The sequence below is a fragment of the Pipistrellus hanaki genome, assembly GCF_964339955.1.
Source record: "Pipistrellus hanaki genome assembly, chromosome: 1".
NCBI lineage: Eukaryota > Metazoa > Chordata > Mammalia > Chiroptera > Vespertilionidae > Pipistrellus > Pipistrellus hanaki.
The window spans coordinates 126,001,896-126,019,789 of record NC_140503.1 but is presented as its reverse complement, the minus strand read 5'-3'; the positions used below and the strand labels follow the sequence as shown (position 1 = coordinate 126,019,789).

The 17,894-nt window shown below is 37.2% G+C and overlaps 1 protein-coding gene across 1 annotated transcript in view; it reads right to left on the bottom strand.

Moving 5' to 3' along the window:
• The window catches only part of GPR158 (G protein-coupled receptor 158), a 334,424-nt gene that overhangs the window by 99,476 nt on the left and 217,054 nt on the right, over window positions 1–17,894 (bottom strand). The gene's annotated exons all lie outside the window — the stretch shown is intronic.

Below are 17,894 nucleotides of genomic sequence, written 5' to 3'. Positions count from 1 at the left end.
CAAACAAGAGGGGGAAATGCCAGGTTATAAATGTATTCCTTTGTTGCATATCTCAGAGCATTTAATAAGTAATGTTCACTGTGACTCCCCAAGTAGAAGCAGTTTCCAAATATACTTGACCTCTTTTTTTAGAGCATTTTTATTTCAGAACATCTGAAGAGATGCCGAGTATTTTGACAAGAAGGCAAAATGTGCAACTATTTTGAGAGAAAAAACATATAGGCTGCAAAACCTCTGAGATCCTCCTCACAAAGAACAGCAGCACTTGCCTGGGCACTGCCAGTGAGGTTCACTGTGCCAAGAGGACAAGACCATCCAACAGGACAAGTATTTCCCCACATGCCTATCAGCACGATGAAAAGCAGATATCAGTGACCGAAATGAAAGTTTGTAGAATGATGACATCAATGTTGCATTGAAAGTAAGGTTTAGATTAGTATGTCATCAGAACATGTCTGTATTTGAATTAACCATACTTACATTATCTCTGAAGCCTACAGATAGCAGTCAAAATAAATCTCAATTTGGAATACTCAAGGAAAGACAAATCATAGAGATTATACATATTAATCATAGATAAGGTTTACTTTAGGTAATTTATACTAAGTATTTCTAAAGTTACATCAACGGTGATTATCTACACTAGTATATATAAAACAGTCAGGACCAGAACACCAGAACAACTGGTCGCTATGATGCCCACTGCAGCCAGCGAAACCGGCCTGACCCACTCCTGATCACAGGCCCCCCCCTCCCCCCCATAGGGGCCTGGGCAGGCTGGCCAACCTACTTCATCCCCTTCCCCTGGTCGGCCCCACACCTGATCAGCTCTTCCAACCCTCAATGAGATCAGGATGGCTGGCCAACCCCCGAAGCCCCTCCCCCAAACAGGCCCACCCCAGATCAGCCCCTGAACCCCAATCAGGGTCAGGGCCAGCCAACCTCCTGTAGCCCTTCCCCCGATGGGCCCCCAATATCCTTATATGCCTGTGACTCTCTCCCCAACCAGCTCCACCCCAGGTCGGCCACTCCCACACCAATCAAGGGTAGTGCTGGCTGGCCAACCTCCCACAGCGGCCCCTCCTCCAGCAGCAGACCTCCAATCAGCAGGCTCCTCCCACCCCATTCGGCCCCACCACCAACAGCTCCTTTCAAAGTCTGGTCCTGTCCCCAGTTGGTTGCCCCATTGCAATTGGGGGTGGCTCCTTCTGGCCAATCACCTTCGGCCCTTCCCCCCCAGCTGGCCCAGCCCTGATTGGCCAACCTCCCACTGTCTCCTCCTCCCGACATGCACAAATTGGTGCACTGGGCCACCAGTATTTTTATAAAATGTGTTTTCTTCATTTTACAGAAATTATAAAATATAGTAATATCAATTTTAGATAAATATATGACTAAAATAGATAATGACTGACATACCACTCTGATATATTTTAGAAAAGCAATCTGTTCCTTCTCTGAAAAGTTCACATTGACCTTTCTAATTTTGGCTACAGTCCAAATGCTTCCTTCAGTCACACTTTTACCAGTGTTTGAGTATTCTGAGGTTCAGTTTTTATTAACATGACTAGAGGCCTGGTGCATGAAAATTAATGCACTGGAGGGTGGGTCCCTCAGCCCAGTTTATCCCCTCTCACAGTCTGGGAACCCTCAGGGGTGGGAGGTGACCTGGTGATCAGGGGAAGGTGACACCCCCTCACACCTCTGCTGCTGCCACTGCTGGCAGCACAAGCCTCACCAGTCCTGTTTACCTGAGCCTTGGGTAGCCCTGAATGGTTGAGCATCTGCCATCTGAGGCTGCCTGCACCTCAGGTCAGCCCTAGGCAGCTGGGGAGCTGAGGGTGACTAAGGGACTCTGAAGGCAGGTGCTCAGCAAGGCCTGCTGCCCCTGCAGGGCTGAGGGGACTAGGCATCACCATCTACGGATATGGGAGCCTCCTTCTTTGAGGGTGTGGCAGTCAATTAGCGTAATTCCTCCTTATTGGCTGTGGGCATCACCATCTTTTAGACGGTATGAGGGTCAATTAGCATATTCCCTCTTTATTAGATAGGATTCCATAAAGTATTATGACTTTATATTTTTCCTCTTTTGCTATTTTCTTGAAGCAAGACATCTGCTTTATTGAATTGTGACTCTTTAATGACATTATGTAGCCTCTGACATGGAAGGTATAATTTGGCATGTCAAAACATCATCTTCTTGTCATTTTTAAATACTTGCTACAATATTAAATAGTAAAAAACTATTTCTAAATTTTCTACAATACCATCCCCTCCAATAGCTTTGAAGAAGAAACCATTTTTCAGGAGACATAGCTACTTCCTACTGTAAAAACTATTTTGCTATTTGTAATTATTTTCTTAATTACCTATAAGTGTCTTTATATATTCTTATATCAAATTGTTCACGTGTAAGACCAAGGAGATTAGTAGGATGCTAATATAAATGTCTGTCAATTCTGAAACTATTTCCCAGGGACTATTAAAGTTCTCTAAAATCACAAGCTCACATTCAGTTCATAAAATATAAAGCATACATTTATTAGCCTTTTTATTAACTAAATATTATTTACCAAACTTCAGAAATAACTAATACTTATGTGTTTTGACCCTTGGAAGGATAATTCAAGATACAGTTTTATAATTGAGAGAAATAGTATCCATTGAAAGAGATTGAGTTCCTGCTATGCTTTTCCCATCAGCAAAGACATTAACCCACAAACCCTAGCAGGGGAACTGAAAATAAACTGATACTTTATTCATTTCATTTTTTTTTTTTTTACTAATGAGCTAAACATGCTAGCTATGACATTGCTGCAGAGGTACAATTTTTTTATCGTTCTACTCAAACCATCTGACTATCAAATTCTCTATCACTGCCAGGCAGCATCTCCTTATTTGTTCCTGTGAAAGCCTTCTCAGGATAAGTTATTATGTTCTTAGTTGACTGCCAAATCATGACATTTCTGCCTCCACATCATCGCTGAATCCGTATCCATTTGGTTTCATTAGAAATGCTCTGCAAATGTTGTGGTTTATTCTCATTTAAATGTCATAGTTGTTTTAATTTATCTTAATTGTTAAAAGCATTATAAATGTCCCTCCTTTTCTCCCATTGGTCCCTTGCACCTATCTCTCATCTCCTCATCCCAGGCCTTCATCACACCACTGTCTGTGTTCATGAGTTATTAATGTCACAATTTTTTAGTTAACCTCTCCATGTTTACTCTAAAATATAAGTTTTTTAGCTTCCTTTCACTGAAAAGTTGATATTTGAGCAAAGATGTAAAGAAAATGAGGGAGTTAGCATGGAGATATGTGAGTAAAGAATGCTCTAAAAAGAGGAAACAACCAATGGCAAGGTGTAGAGGAGGTATGTTGCAGGCCTGCTCGAGGAAGAGCAACAAAGCCAGTCTTACTGTGATGGAAAGAAAGGGCCAGAGAGCAGTGGAGTTTGAGGAAAAGGGGTCCAAGGCCATGTAAGACTATGTAGGCTATTATTCAAGTCTTATTATTGGCCTAGATTCTTTTATACCTCCCCACAGGAAAATTAGAGATAAAGGCAGAGATCTAGAAACAGAGAGACAAAAAGATAAAGACAGATACATGACTTCATTTATATATGTATATGTGCATGCAATTACTTTAGTTAGAATTCTATTAAAATTAAAAAAATTAAATATTTTTTTATTGATCTCAGAGAGGGAGAGGGAGAGAAAGAGAAACATCAATGATGACAGATAATCATTGATCAAATGCCTCCTGCACAACCCCTACTGGGGATCAAGTCCCAATCTAGGCATGTCCCCTTGACTGGTATCGAACCCGGGCCCCTTCAGACTACAGGCTGATGCTCTATCCTCTGAGCCAAAGCAACTGGGAGAAATTCAACAAAATTTTAATTTGCAATGATGTAAATAATAATCAGATATAGCCCAGCTCTTGAAAGGATTACAATAAAAATGATTATAGCTAAAATATAAAGACTTTTAAAGGTATGAACACCCATAATTAATAATACAAGGGAAGCCCTGACTAGGTAGCTCAGTTGGTTAGAATGTTGTCCCAATATGCCAAGGTTGTGGGCTTGATCTCCAGTCAGGGCACATGCAAGAATCAACCAATGAAGGCATAAATAAGTAGAACAACAAATTGATGTTTCTCTCTCTTTCCCTTCCTCTCTCCTTCCTCCCACCCCTTCCTCTCTAAAATAAATTTAAGAAATTAAAAAATAATAATACAAGAGAAGAACTACATGCTATATGTTGATGTAGGAAGAATGTCTGAAAAATATTTGTTTATATATACAAAAAAATATTTGTTTAATATCCACTATGTGCCAGGCACTATTCCAGGTGCTGAAACACAGGCTTGAACTCAAAATCTAATGGGTCGAGATAGGAAATAAGAAATCAATTTGAGTAAGAAATAAAGGTTACAAAAGTCATATGGTATAAATAAAGTGATAAATTTTATGCAGAAAAAAATGACAAAATTTCCCAAAATGAAAGCCATGAGAAGTACTGTGAGTAGGGCAAGATGCAATTTTAAAAAGGTAAATGTCACTGAGAAGATGAAATTTCAGCAAAAACATGAAGAAAGTGGGGAAGTTTTTGCATAGATAATGGGAAGAGTGACTTGTAGGCAAAGGAAACAGCCAGTGTAAGGGCTTTCAGGGGGGAGGCTGCCTGGCCTATTTAAGAATAATAAAGAGCCCTGTATCCTGGAAAATAGTGAGCAGAGATTCAGTGAGCAGATCATGTAGTTCTTTTAGGTCTTTATGTTTTATTCTGTATGAAATGGGAGCCATTGCTGGTTTTGAGCAGGAGAAATAGTAGCTGACTTAGAATTAAAAGGAGATTTATGGGTTCTGTGTTGAGAATAGACTAGGACAATGTTTCTCAAACTTTTGACATATGTGTGCCCCTTCTATAATTTTCGTAACACTGAGTACCCCTCGTACTCATGAGAACGTAGAATTAGGCGCAGCTAAGCACAGTGCAGTGCATATCCCCCCCAAACTCCGGTGCAATGCGTACCCCTAGGGGTACGCATACCACACTTTGGGAAACACTGGACTAGGAGGACAAAAATGGAAAACAAGGAGTCTAATTAGGTTATTTAATGCTCAGTGATAGTGACTCAGGCTATGGTGACAATAGTAGAAGTGGAATGAAATGGTTTCGTCTGGAGATGTTTTTAAGATGAAACCTACAGGATTCCATGATGAATTGAATATGAAATGTGAGAGATAAAAGAAAGACAAGAATGATTCCAAGATTTTTTCTTGAACAAATGGAAGAACGGAGCTGCTCACAACTCGGCAGGGGGGTGGGCAGTTAGGGGTGATCCGGTCGGCACACAGAGACAGTGAGGGGCAATCAGGCTGGCAGAGGGGGCATTTAGGGGCATTGTTCTGGTAATGCAGGTTTTGGTGATGATGGGATTAGGAGTAAAGATTTGGATTTATTAAGTTTGTAATATCTATAAGACTGCAAAGTAGAGAAATTGAATAGGAAGATATACAAATCTGGAATTCAGGAAAAACAATTTGAAAATATACAAATCTGGAATTCAGGAAAACAATTTGAGCTGGAGATAATAAGGTGTAGAAAATATATCCAATATAATAAAAAGGTAATATGAAAATTGACCATTATGCCTTCACAAGATGGCGGCCTACAACCAGATCAGCAGAGGGTTAGTGAGGGATGACCAAATGACTGAACAATAGGCTGCATGGAGTGACAAGGCTGGCAGGGGTGGGGGGCAGTATGGGTGACCAGGCAGGCAGGCACGTGAGCAATTAGGAGCCAGTGGTCCAGGATTGTGAGAGGTATGTCCAACTGCCAGTTTAGGCCTGATCCCCAGGCTTCTGGTTAAGCTATAACTCTAGTGCTCTGGGTCTCTAGTTATACTATAAGAATGAATGAGAATGAATGAGAATTGCTGTTGAAGAAAAAAGAAGAACTAAGAAATATAGTACATTTGTACCAAAATGAAGATACCGAGAGCTGTTATATTTCTATCTCAGAGCTCAGTCAGGAAGCATTGTTCCAACCCTGAAATGGCAAACTGTTAAATGGAAAATAAATTTTAGAACATGGGAGGGCTGAAGGAAAACTAGAGAATTTCTTATAGAGACTCAGAATTATCCCCTATGAGAGAAAGATTTGGAGACATGCCATCTTTTTTGATGAACCTCAATTGCACCCTAGCATAGAAAGCCAGCCAGAGCAAAAGCACAGTGAAAGAGAAAGGCAAAGGCTTAGATTATAGTGTAGCCTAAATTTCAGTCTTTATGTATCTTAAAAGGAAGAGGGAGCTTGCCTCAAACTATTCATCCTACTGTCCACATGACTCTTCATAAAGCAGCTATCTGAAAAAAAAACAAAAAACTGCTTCATTCAAAAATTAAAAGTAGTGCTATGTCTTCTTGATATATTGTTCCCTTATTTTTGTAGTATTTTTCATGATAGCCAAGACATTGAAACAACCTAAGTGTCTTTGACAAATGACTAGATAAAGAAGATATGGTAGATAGAGACAGTGGAATACTATTTAGCTATAAGAAAAGATGAAACATTGTCGTGTGTGACAACATGGATGGATCTTGAGAGTATCATGTTAAGCAAAATAAGTCAGATGATTTCACTCATTTGTGAGATACAAAACAGAAAGCAACAAATGAATTAACAAGACAAATAAACAAACTCATACACAGATAACAGTATGATGGTTACCAGAGAGGAAGATGAGTGGGAGAAGCGGAAGAGAAAAAGAGGTCAGAAATATGGTGATGAATGAAGACTAAACTTTGGGTGGTGAGCACACAATGTTATATACAGGTGATACATTATGGAATTGTATACTTGAAATATATAATCTTATTAATGAATTTCACACCAATAAATTTAATTTAAAAAATGAAAACTACCCTGATCAAAGTGGCTCAGTGATTGAACATCAATCTATGAACCAGGAGGTCATGGCTTGATTTCTGGTCAAGGCACATACCTGGGTTGTGGGCTCGATCCTCAGTGGGGAGTGTGCAGGAGACAGCCAATAAATGACTCTCTACCATCATTGATATTTCTATCTCTCCCTCTCTCCTATCTCTCTGAAATCAATAAAAATATTTTTTAAATAAAACTAGCAAATCATAACCACAACGGGATATGACTTCAGACCCAGTAGGATGGCTATAAAGTAAAATAATATAAAATAAAAAGTGTTGGAAAAGAGAACCATGTAAAGAAACAGGAACCATTATATCTTGCTGGTGAGAATGTAAGTTGCTGAAGACACTGTGGAAAACACTGTGGCAGTTCCTCAAAAGTTAAACACAACATTACCATATGATCTAACAATTTCACTCCTACTTATATAGGCAAAAAACTGAAAACAGGAACTCAAACAAATACTTGTGCACTTATGTTCATAGCAGCATTATTTACAATAGCTAAAATGTAAGACAACCCAAATTTCCATCAACAGATGAATGGTGAACAAAATGCTATATATATATATATATATATATATATATATATATATATATATATATTATTCAGCCATAAAAACATTAAATTCTGACACGTCATAACCTGGATGAATCCTGAAAACAGTATGCTAAGTGAAATAAACTAGGCACAAAAAGATAAATATTGTATGATTCTACTCATATGAAGCACCTGGAATAAGCAAGTTCATAGAGAAAGAAAATAGAAAGTGAGGACTGTTAGTGAAGAAGGAATGGAAACATATATATTTAACTAAAGTTTCAATGCATGAAATTCATGCAAGAGTAGGCCTTCCTTCCCCTGGCTGCCATCTCCTGCTTCTCTCTGGCACCCGGGACTCGGATTTCCCTCCAGTGGCTGCTGGCAAGCAAGGGGATGTGGGCTTCCCTCACAGAGGAAGGCCCAACCCACCTGCCGCAGCCCACCAGGTTGGTGGCCTGGCCATCCCCCTTTGGGGAGATCATAGAGCAGGCCCCCTCCCCAATTGATTGCTCCGCCAGCCAGAGGCCTGGGCCTCCCTCTGCGGGTCGATCATGGGGCCATGGCTGGGCCCCTGACCAATCACATTGCACCTGCCTTGGCTGGCCTGGTGCCACTGGGTGTCATAGCATGGCTGCCTGGAAGGTCATATGGTCTAATTAGCATATTATGCTTTTTTTATTATAGATGGAAACAGAGCTTTAATTGAGATGATAAACATGCTCTTAAAATGGGTAATGGTGATGGTTCCACAATATTGTGAATATATTTAATATCACTAAATTGAACATTTAATAATTATGTAAATGGTAAGCTTATGTTTATATACATTTTACCAAAATAAAAAATAATTATGATAAAAATTAGAAAAGTATCAGCATAGTTTTTTGTTTAAATACTTGAGAGAAAAGGCAGATGCAAAAGAACAACAATCAATTAACCGAGAAAATTGATAAACGTTTAAATAAACAATACTCATGGCATCAAAGAAATTACAAAAACATTCCCCCTGGCTGGCATGGCTCAGTGGTTGAGCATCGACCTATGAACCAGAAAGTCACAGTTCAAGTCCAGGTTAGGGTACATGCCAGGGTTGTGGGCTGGATTCCCAGTGGGGAGGGGCATGCAGGAGGCAGCCAATCAATAATTCTCTCATCATTGATGTTTCTATCTCTCCCTCTCCCTCTCTCTTCCTCTCTGAAATCAATAGAAATATATTAAAAGCAAAACAAAAACATGTTCCTTCTCATAAAAAAGTTAAAGAAAAGGAAGTGAAATGGAAGAAGAGATTAAAAAAATCAGAGCAAGGGATAAAATTGCCCTAAGAAAGCTGGGGAAAGAGGGGAAAATGAAAAAAAAGAAAAGAAAGGCATTAGAGAGGATAAAGGAACATTGGAATTAATTCAAGCATAATAAATATACCTGAAAATAGTGTAAAGATCACGAAATACTTAAAGCAAACACAAAACATAGAAAAAAGTCAAAGATACACAAATGACTAGAAACAGTAGAGGTACAGAGGGAAGAGAAAAATCCAATGTATGCATAGTTCATGTTTCTGAAGAAAAGACACAAAATTAAAGATATAATTAAAAAACTTTCCAGGGATAAAAGAGGTATTACATCTATATATTGAAAAAATCAATCAAACAAATAAACAAACAAACAAAAAAAGACACTATCATGATCCAAGAAAAGAATGATATATAGTGACAAATCCCAAGATAATTCTGATTTTAATTATTTAATTGCTAAACTAAAGAGTAGCATTGGCTTCTAGGCAGAAATATCAAGCCATCCAAAGGAGAAAGAAATCAGGCTATTTTAAGAGCTGGAAAAATCAGACAATGAATACAAAATTCAGAGTAATAAAAAGTATGTTTTGAAATATTTATATCCAGAGAAGTTATTCTTCGTATATTAGGACAATTGATTCTCAAGCATATAAAAACTCAAGAGCAATAGAACTTATTATTCCTTCATGAAACACCTGTTAATGAAAACCAAGGTATAAATCAAAATAAGAGCTGAGGAATGAAGAAAGCATGCTAACTTTCTCTTTGTGTTTTCCAATTTTGTTCTATTTATAAATATGTAATTATTAAGTTTCACAAAAATATCAAAGTATATTTTAAGAGGCATATAGTCTAATTGGTGTTTATTTTAGCAAAAATAAAAACACTCTTTCTGTTCAATGATAAACTAAAGTCAGAAGTCCAATTCTCAAGTCTTCAAAGTTCTTTCAGTTTATTAAAACTCAGCCATCTATATGTCCTCTTTGGAAAAGTTTCTGATCAGATCCTTTGCTCATTTTTAAATTGGATTGTTTATTTGTGTTGAGTTTTGTAACTTATTTATTTATCAGATGTATCATCTGTTATCACATTCAGTGAGTTGTCTTTTCATTTTGTTGATGGTTTCCTTTGTTGTGTAAAAACTTTTTAGTTGATGTAGTCAGGTTAATTTTTTTTTCTTTTGTTTCTCTTACCCAAAGAGATACATCAGAAAAAATATATATTGTTAGAAATGTCCCAGAGTTTATTGGCTGTGTTTTCTTCTAGGATGTTTATAGTTTCAAATCTTATATTTAAGTCTTTAATCCATTTTGAGTTAATTATTTTGTATGGTGTAAGGAGGTAGTCTAGTTTCATTTCTTTTGTATGAATCTATTCACTTTTCCCAGCACCATTTTATTGAATAGACTATCTTTACACCATTGTATATTCTTACCTCCTTTATCAAATACTAATTGACCATAAAGTTGTGGGTTTGTTTCTGGGCTCTCTATTCTGTTCCATTGGTCTATATATCTGTTTTTATGTCAGTACCATGCTTTTTTGATTATTATCACCTCGTACTATAATTTTATATCTAGTAACATGACTCCTCCAAATTTGTTCTTCTTTCTTAATATTGCTGTAGCTATTCAGGGTCTTTGTGGTTCCACATAAATTTTTGGAATATTTGTTCTAGTTCTGTGAAATATGACATTGGTGTATAGATAGAATTGTACTGAATCTATCAATTACTTTGAGAATAATGAACATTTTAATGATGTTAATTCTTTTTATCCATGAGTGCACTTATGCTTGCATTTATTTGTATCTTCTTGAATTTTTTTCTTCAAGAAAAAAAAATTCTGAGTATAGGTCTTTTACATTCTTAGTTAAATGTATTCCTAGGTAATTAATTTTTTATGCAATTGTAAATGGAATTGTTCTCTTAATTTCCCCTTCTGATAGTCCATTATTGGCATATAAAAATGCAGTTGATTTCTGAATATTTATTTGGTATCCTACTACTTTATGGAATTCATTTATCAGTTCTAGTAGTTTTTTTGTGGAATCATTAGGTTTCTCTCTATATAGTATCATGTCAACTGCAAATAATGACTATTTTACTTATTCCTTTCCAATTTGGATGGCTTTTATTCCTTCTTCTTATCTGACTGTTGTAGCTAGGACTTCTAGCATTATGTTGGAAAAGAGTGGTGAAAGTGGACATCCTTATCTTTTTCCAGATCATAAGAGTAACCCTTTTAGCTTTTGCCCACTGAGTATGATGTTGGCTATGGGTTTGTGATATATGGACTTTATTATGTTGAGGTATATTCCCTCTATTCCCACTTTGCTGAAAGTTTCTATCATAAACGAGTGCTGGATTTTATCAAATGCTTTTTCTGCATCTATTGATATGATCATATATGCTTTTTATCCTTCATTCTGTTTATGTGATATATAACATTTACTGATGATTTGTGGAGATTGTACCCAGAATAGACACTTCTCAAAAGGTTATATAGATGGCCAATAGACATATGAAAAGACACTCTACAGCACTGCTCATCAGAGGTATGTAAATTAAAACTACAATGAGATATCATCTCATACCTATTAGAATGGCTATCATCAATAAATCAACAAACAAATATTGGCGAGGATGTGGAGAAAAGAGAATCTTTGGGCATTATTGGTGGGAATGCAGGTTGGTGCAGCCACTGTGGAAAACAGTATGGCATTTATTTACAAAATTTAAAAAGGCACTGCAGATTGGTCCAGAAATTTCACTTCTGGCAATATATCCAAAGAAACCTAAAACACTAATTCGAAAGAATATATATACCCCAATACTCATTGCAGCATTATTTATAGTAGCCAAGATTTGGAAACAGCCCAAGTGTCCATCAGTAGATTAGTGGATAAAAAAAGCTGTGGTATATTTACACAATGGAATATTACTCAGCTGTAAGAATGAATTTTAACTCTTTTGTGACAGCGTGGAGAGACCTGGAAAATGTTATACTAAGTGAAATAAGCCAGTCAGAGAAAACAAGTATCATATGATTCCACTTATGCTTGGAATCTAATGAACAAAATAGACTAACAAACAACATAGAAAGACATAGATACAGAGAACAGACTAACAGCTGTCTGGGGGAAGGCTTTTGGGGTGGGGGGCTGGGTGAAAAAAAAAAGGTGAAGGTATTAAATAAAAAGCAAACATATTCATAGACACAGATATCAGTATGGTGATTAAAAGAGGGAAACAGAGGGGAGGATGGAGGCGGGTGAGAGAAGATAGAAGAGGATAAAAGGGGAGAGTTGGCTTGGGGTGGTGAACACACTATACAATAAACACCTCAAGTCTACATAATTTTATCAATCAATGTCACCCACATTAATTCAATAAAATATATAAAATTTCTTTTTTAGCTAAAGGGAGATTGTTAATTCCTTACACCTGACACATCAGTGATTCAAGACACTTAACTAAATATACATACTTAATAGCCTTAATGCATTACCACATGCAACCACTCTCATTAACAATCAGACTTCTCTCTGATAGGCTGATAGGGCAGAGGAGCACAGGAACAGGAGGGTAAATGGAACTGCACAGCTTCCCAGGATATTTACAATTTCTTTTCTTAATCTATCCTACCCTATAAAAGAAAACAAGGTGTCTTGTCCTCACACTCTTCAAATTCCCATAAAGTGTGTCTAGTTCTCTGATGTCTTTTGATCTTAGTATTTTATCCAAAATTCCTGAAATCCTCCATCAGTTTGGAGACTAAATGTCTTCTACTCCCACACTTTCTAAGCTACCTTGGAATGAAACAACTACTATTTTCTCTCTAGTACTGTTATGCACATGACTACTGAACTCTCCTCCCATTTTTTTCCCTCTCTTTTGTTCTGATATCAATACAAATGGACCGAATGAGATCAAGTATATCAGCCTTAGGATGGACTCTTAGACTTCAAGAGAATTCTCCTTGCAAAGATTCCTAAATAACAGGTCTGAGAAACATTGACCTAATTGTAAATTTGGGACCTTTCTCCCCTATGTTGGTCACAATGGATATGATCTCTCACAGAACTGACTTGATAATCATTTCACCCTAAAAAAGAAACGTGGCCCTTTGGAGAAAAGGCTGATTCCAGGGCTGGAATGGGGAAAGTATACTCTATTGTGCTAGGAAGTAGGGAAGTACTCAAAGGATAAATCATATCAAACGAATGCAGGAGCTAGCTTGAAAGACTCTCACTGGGTTAATTTGAGCATCAAAATCAACAATAGTAGTAATGGATTAAAAACGTGACTGTTTTAGCTATTTTCTCATGATTTTACTCTTCCTTCCCACTTTTAACATTCTTTCCTTTATTTCTTTAGCTTTAAAGTCTATGCATGGGAGCAATATGCTCTTGTTTTTGCTCTGCTTTTGAATGATGCATGTGTGCTACACTGGAGTAAAAAAAAAAAAATCTGAGTTTTAACTTTAGGCTTTGGGGTAATCTTAGAAAAAAGTGGTCTCTTAACTGACTTACCAGTAGGCCCTGTGCCACTGAAAACAATCTGATATGGTTTAACAGGGTTACTTATTTGGTTGAAACATAAAATTGCTTTCTGTTTTGTTAATCCTTACCTGAGGATATTTTCCCTGTTGATTCTTAGAGAGAGTGGAATGGAGGAAAGTAGGGAGGGGCAGAGAGAAAAACATCAATGTGAGAGAGATACATCAATTGGTTGCCTCCTGCATGTGCCCCCCAACAGGGCCAGGGATTAAATTTGCAATCCAAGTATGTGCCCTTGACTGGGATTGAATCTGTGACCCTTAGGTGTGCAGGCTGACACTCTAAACACGAAGCCAAAAGGCTAGGGAGAAATTGCCATTTTTGTAGGTAAAATGTTTGAATAGCAGATATTTCATAAGGTTCAAAAACATGGTCCAGCCAAGCTTATAGAAATCTTATATTTGGTCTTAGAGCCAAACCTCAAGATATTTTAAATTGGTTTCCTATGTTATCTTCTGTGTCTTTTACTTCCTTGGAGACTTAATGAGGAAGGGTGGCTGACCAAGGTATAGAACGTGGGCCTCTCTCACTACCCTGAATAATAACATCTGAATCTCACATCCATACCATCTGTTAGAAGTTTTGTCATAGCGAAGAGAGAGCTAGACAAGGAATCAAGATACTAGGTTCTATTCTTGGTGATCTTATTACTTAGTGAAAAGTTCAATGAGTTTTAACTTCTCTCAACCTCTCTTTTTCTATTTGCAAAATAGGGGTTGACTAAAGACTAAGTTGTGTCTGATGTACCTACCAGCTCTAATATTTTGCAATTTTTCTTTGTAGAAACTGAGAGATGGGATTTGTAAAAAGTACTACAAGTACTTAACTGTATTTATAAATGTACTGGTGTCCTTTACATAAAGATATATCAACCAAGCAAATAGATAACCAAGGTTAGAGGGGAAATATACATTATTTGCTGAAATCTTTGGTTTAGTCAAGTCAAAAACAAAATTCTAGACTCTGTATTACTTAATATGTTTTGTTAATCCATAAAATGTCATTTTATGTAATTTACCAAGAAACTATACTTTAATTGATTTTAATGTTATTTTTTCTTTCTTTTATAAAGTGTATGAAAGTTTTAAGTGATTATGAAGATTAATCATTTGTTCACAAAAAAATGGACTTCAAATCATATATTTCTTGAGGATCTGTAAGGAAATGTTTGCAATGCTTTGGCTCTGTGCTGTCCTATTATAACAACGCTAAATTTAGTCAGGTTTTGGTTTGTCCTCATCTGCACAAGGATCACAATCTCTAATTTGGACTTTCTAACATAAGCATTGTTATAGCATAGTCTGTCGTCTAAGATGGCTTAGAAAAGGTAAAAATAAACTTAATTCTTGCAAATCTGAACAACAATATGCAGTCTAGAAAGGAGAAAAGGCTGGTTGCATAACAACGCAGAACCGTGACCATCTCCACAGTCTCTCTCCAGGAGTCACCAGGCCCTAAAAATAATTCCACTTCATTGAAGTACATTTTTCCCCCAAAAAAAACAGCAACCCCCAGTAAAACTTTCATGAGCAATTTTGGTATAGGCCACACCAGGAATAGAGAAAGCAGGTAAGATAATTACCAAATTAGAAATGTTTACATAACATTTACACTATCAAATGATTAGAACCTTTGGCTATCTTAGGTTTACTTAGTCACCTTTATCATGTAATCAAGAGATCCTTTTTGAAGCAAAAACTCAAGCCAAAAGTTATAATCTTAATTTCTGCAAAACCCAAAGAAGCCAATGAGCCCTGATCCAATGCCAGGAATGTTTTATGTACACTCATGCACATGTGCACACACTATGTAGCCATAATTTCCTGTCAATTTCTGAGACATCGTCTCCCATTCTAAAATAAAATTACTTTGCTTCCCAGATTCAATCAATAGTTTATTTCAACCTCCTCCCCCATCCCCTATATCTCATGATGCTACATTCAAATCATCATTACATAATTTGGCCCTTTCTGTCTTCAAAGCATGCACATGAACTTATTTGAAACCTAGGTACACAGTGAGAACTTGAGAGATACACATTAATATCTCAAGCAGTTACAGAGAAAAGTTATGTTGTGAAAGTTAAAACAAAGCTAGTGAAGCATAAAGGCAACACGATGAGGCATCCTAATGTTTCTGTTGGACAAAATTTATTTGGTGAGTCTTCTCTTCTGTTGTGTGTGTTTTTCCTTCCCAAGCATATTATAATTATCCAGCATAAATTCTATCTTTATATTCCTTTTAAATTTCCATTTTTCTCTGTATCTGATATCATCATAGGTACAGGCATATCAGATGTATTTCAAAACTAGATCCCAGTCAATGCACGGGTCTTTAATAATTGTTTTGAACACTGCGGAGCCTAACATTTACATTTTTTGAAATGTCCTTTTCTAGAGTACTTATTCTATTTAAGAGGCTTTAAAATTCTTCCCCCGATTTTAGGCACATGCTCATTAATATGAACACTAGCTTTGAATAAATATGAATCATGAATAAAGATAAACTGAACTTTAACTAATATTTCAAAATAACACTACAACGGCCTTGGTGGGTGTGGTTCAGTTGATTGGGCATCATCCTGTGCACCGAAAGATTGCTGATTCCATTACCAATCAGGGCACATGCAGGGGTTGTGAGCTTCATCCCCAGGATTGGCGTGTAGAATGAGCCAATGGATGTTTTGCTCTAACATCAATATTTTTCTCTAACATCGATGTTTCTCTTTCTAAAAATTATATATATATATATATATATATATATATATATATATATATATATATTTCCCCCCCAAAAAAATAACACCAGAGTGTTTTTATTGCCTAACTACAAGCACTACATAAGTAATATAAATAAGGGCCATCATTCTTAATCTTTCACAATCAAGCAGAATTTTTAAAAATTAAAATGAGTCTCTGTTAGGAGAAAGAACTTCCATTTCAGAGGAATCTCAGCTCAGTTGAACAGGAGAAACCAGGATGGATCAGGAAGTGAGTGATGGTGAAGCCACATCTTATCCCTGGTAGCTCCAGTGCCATGGGCTGCCCAGGCTAAGAGGCTGGGCCTCCCCACTTCCATCCTGCTCAAAGGCTTCTTGAAGGAAGCAGACAACTTGCTAGAATTTAGCTTCATCTTTCAGTCAATCCAGGAAGGCTCCTTAGATGAATCCCATGCCAACTGGGTGAAGTAGGTTCTTCTTTTTGGTATTGAGTCCATCCATGCTTTCAGGCCCTTCCCAACCACAGAGTGCCATGGCCCTAGGTCCTTGGTGTCAGGGTTCATCAGGTGCCAGGGCAGAGGTGCACACCCGAATTTTAGCCTCCAATGAGTGGAGGCAAGCAGAGCAGAGCAGGTCTCATCTCCCCACCTACCACCTCAGCCTCTGCCATGGCTCTCCAAGCAGATTCTTTGGAGGCCATTTCCACAGGGAAAAAGCCACTAGGTTAGTGTATAGTTCTAAGTTTACCCAGTATAACCTCATGCAATAGTCCACTGCGTATTACCCTTTAGCGTGTAAAGTGACATATTTACAGCTTCCAAGGATTAGAACTGTGGACATCTTTAAAGAGCCTACCTACCATAAGAGAGATCCTGTTTCAGTTAACAACTCAAAGAAGGTCAGTCATGTGCTGAGTGCAGAAAATGAGGAGAAAAATGGTATTGGGTATTGGATGAGATTGGGAAGTGGGCAATGACCACAATATTTATTACATCATAAGCCATGTTGAGAGTTTTTATCTTTATTCGAAGAACAGCGATAAGCCCTCGAAGGGGTGACAGATTAGACTTGATATTTTAAAATATCCCTCTAGCTATTGGATAGAAATGTATTTTAAAATAGCAGAGGTTCAGGAAAAGAATGATGGTAGCAGCAACAACAGATATTCAAATGATTAAAATTATTATTCAAATTACTGAAGACATTTCAGAACTTTCTCTTCTATACAGCTGACACTTTGACTGGCTAAATACCTGCCCAGTGGTTCCATGGGGAAGATTAAATGTTATGAGACACAGCATGCCATTTATATTGGAACAGTACCAGGCATGCACCGTAAACAGGCTTTGCATGATTATATTGCTTCTATTATTTCTATGCATAACTCTATGCTAGTAAATTAGAAAACGTGTAATATGAATGACTTTATAGAAAAATAAAAACTGATTATATTTAAATTTCTACTTTAAGTAGAAATAGAAAATGCAATTCATGAAGTAGAAAACCTGAATAGATGAAGAGTGCTTGGAATCACTGAGGGAGAGAAGAGAATTTGAAAAATGAGACAGTAGAAGGGGCAAATCCAAGTTATGTTCTGGTTTTGAGGTCGTCTGAAGGGCTTTGGCTTTTACTGTAGGTAAAATGGGGAAGCTTGGAGGTTTTGACTAAAAGAGTACCATGGTCTAACTTTGGTGCTAAAACTGGCTGATATTTTGAAAATAGACAGACTGTAGGGGGTAAGCTTGTAGGATAAGAATGATATCATTCTCTCCTAAGCACCTCCACAACATCCTCTCCTTACTACACTCTCAGCTTCTGTCA